Here is a 3,528-nt window from a genome sequence, read left to right on the forward strand (position 1 = left end):
GTGAGACCACAGCTGGAATACTGTGTCCAGTATTGGGCCCCCCACTTCAGGATGGATGTGGAGAAACTTGAGAGAGTCCAAGGAGAGCCACTCATATGATCCAAGGCCTGGAGCGAAGGCCATACAAGGAGAGGCTGAAGGACTTGGGGCTCTTCAGTCTGGAGAAGAGAAGGCTCAGGGGGGACTTGCTGGCAGCCCACAACTTCATCAGAGGGGTACATCAGGACCCGGGAGAACATCTGTTCACCAGAGCTCCCCAAGGGATAACAAGGTCTAATGGCCATAAACTCCAGGAAGGCCAATTTAGACTGGATTTTACAAAAATGTTTTTTACAGTGCAGTGATCCAGGGTCTGGAACAAACTCCCCCCAGAGGTAATGTAAGCACCTACTCTGGACTCCTTCAAAAAATAGGTGGATATATTTCTTGCTGGGGTCACTTGATCCCAGCTGACTTCTCGCCTATGGCTGGGGGGCTGGACACGATGATCTCTTGAGGTACCTTCCAGCCCCTAATATCTATGAAATCTGTGAAAACTATTAATATAGTAAAGGATGTTAATAAGTTCAACTCTCTGCAGGGGACTAAGGAAATTACCATAACTGTAAACTCTGAGTTGCACAAAACACCTTGGCATTACAGTGCAATGCTTCTCAGCATCCTAAAAAGGGAAGTGCACTTTTTAAGTCTGCTCTATAACTATATTCTGATCAACATTAGTTTAGTGAAAAAAGTTACAAGCAATTGAAGTCCATAGGAATTCCAAAGCAATTTTGCAAACCCTCCACACTTACAGCCTTTATTCCAGCAGTGGGCATTCCTCACACAAAAAACTCGAAGCATCTGGATTTAAACATCTGAATTAATATTGCACTCATCAGCATTGCTAAAGATGCAGTAAAAAACAAAACCCAAAAACATTGTGCATATTTATTAAACTTCTCATCCTTGTTGGGAATATACAAATTTCAGTGCAGCATCTTTTTTTTTTTTTTTTAAATCTCAGCCCATATCTTTAGCTGCTGCAAAGCAGAGTACCTCCACTGAAGTCTATTAACTTTATGCCAATTTACACCATTTGAAAATCTGGCCTACTGGCTTTATAGTAACATTTTTCTATAATCATTTCACTAAGATGTTGTTGGCAGTTTTGAAAATTATGTTACCGTCAGCCTTAAAATAATCCAGGAAATTAATAAAACCTCAAAAGGACATGCAGTAATAAGAATTCAATATTCTCAATTTTTCATCTTTAGACTGGGTTTGAATATTACTTTATTACAAATAACAGTGTGGGTAATTAGAGCAGAGTGAGTTATAATTGGTATAAAAAGAGCTGGATAGTATGAAAAAAACCTTTTGGTTTCAGGTTGTAGATACTGGTGACGCAGTTATGTGACGGAAGTTAGCCTTGCATTTGAAAGTGCTGAAGAAAAAGAAAATGTACAGTTGCATTTATCTGTGAAATCTCAGCTGCAGGTGCTTGCACAAATTTAGTCTTTTAGTAAGAAGGGCAATAAGCCATTGTACCTTCCAATTTTAACACAGATATTTTTCTAGTAGCCTGCATATAATAGACAACTCTTTATTCCTGAAGTTAAAGCTACACCTGCTCTAGCAGGTTGCTATCGTAAATTCTTATTTTTTTACATATGAGGGACAATTAAAACCAAAGTTTTCCCAAAGTAGGTTATATATGAGCTATACTCTACATAAGATCCAAATAACATTTGCAAAGCTTGCATTCTCAGGACCATCTTTCATACTAAAGCATGAATTCTTGAGATGAAAAAAAGGTAGCAATTTTCTTTTGCCAAAGAAAGAGGAACAGTGACAATCGAGTTTAGAATAGGACTCACATTTCAACTTACAATTTTTAGATGGAAACTAAAGTAAAGCATGGCTGCTTTAGCCATTTCAGTGTGAGAATCTAAACCGGTGGTACCCAGCCTTTTGGTTCTATTGGCCAAATAAATGGTATAGGGCCAGTCCATGGGCCAGATCCCATGTGCAGTCAACATGCACTGGTCCATCCCTACATACTCAGATGGGGCCACACATTGACATGATCCCACACATATGGCCATATTATCAAGCCCACAAGGCTCTCTACAGGTCTGGAAATTCGGCAGAAGGAAATTAGCAATTAAAACTACTGCCACTCCCCTACTGCCAAATTTTTTAACCCCTGGGGGCCTCAAAGGCCAAATGACAGCTCTGCAGGCTGGATCTAACCCACAGGCTGGGGGCTGAATACCCTAAACTGATTCAAATCCAGAATTCAAGGAGTGTATGCTAATTCCAACTGAAACTGAAATAAAAGTTTCGGTGAGCAACTGCAAACTAATGATATATACAGTGGCTTTGACATCAGTGGGAGTTGTATGCTCAGATTGATGGCATGATAGCTTTCTAAATGAGTATCCCATTATATAAAACAGCTTCTAGGAATTGCAAGAAGTTAGTTGATTATGATTATACTGGCTGCAATACAGATATTACCAAGTTATGTCGGTCAGATGTATTGGTATTACTTAAATAAGCCTTGCTGTTATGCCCATTAGTAGGTCTGGTCAGGATTTTTGGACAAAATGCTTTTCTGTCACATGTTGACTCATCAAAACCACAGTTTTTGTGAGAAGGATCTAGTAGTTTCTTCAGGCAATTCCAAGTAAAAAATGAGGTGGGTGGGGGAAAGCAAGACCCCCATGTTTCCAGCTGCCAAGTACTTAAGGCACTGACATGGGATGAGGTAGTCCAAGTCCAAATCACTAACCTGCCTGTCTCAAAGCAGGGACTTGAACCCAGATTTTGCACATCACATGAATTCAGCCAGATGGGCCTGGCAATGCCTGACATTTGTAATCAAAAAACTTTTAAAGGGTCTTGATTTCACCCTGACACAGAACAGGAACATTTTTTAAATCTCAAACATTTTCAAAGGATGAGAAAACAGTTTCCCACCCACCTGTACATTCCTGTAAGTGAATGCTATGATAGTCTTAATTTTTAGGAGGAATTAAAATAACTTCCTATAGCACTTTTCATAAGTAGATCTCAAAGTGCTTTATAAAAAGAGATAAGTATATTAATCATCTCCCTCTTCCACCCCCTCCCTTGTTTTCCTCCTCTTCACAGATGGGGCAACTGAGACACAGAGAAGTGAAGCAACTTGCCAAGGTCACACAGAAAGACAGTGACAAAGCTGGGCACAGACACAAGGTCTCCCAAGATTCAGTCCATGGTTCTATCCACTAAGCAACACTGCCTTACTTGCTTTGTAAGAAAAGTACTGCTGTATTATAATAGGAGGAAAGAAAAAAGAAAACCAGTCAGTCCAATCAACCCAGGTACAAACAGATACCTTGTCACTGAAGGTGGAGAGTCAAATGTACTGGCATGACAACCGAACTAACCAATTGGTCCCTAGGCTTGCATAAGGCCTAAGGACCTTGGCTTTATCCAAGAAATAACTAGAACTACTGTTTCAATTTTAGAAGTGGGCTTATTTAAAATACTTTGGGAAAG

Source organism: Alligator sinensis, unplaced genomic scaffold, assembly GCF_000455745.1.
Source record: "Alligator sinensis unplaced genomic scaffold, ASM45574v1 scaffold86_1, whole genome shotgun sequence".
NCBI lineage: Eukaryota > Metazoa > Chordata > Crocodylia > Alligatoridae > Alligator > Alligator sinensis.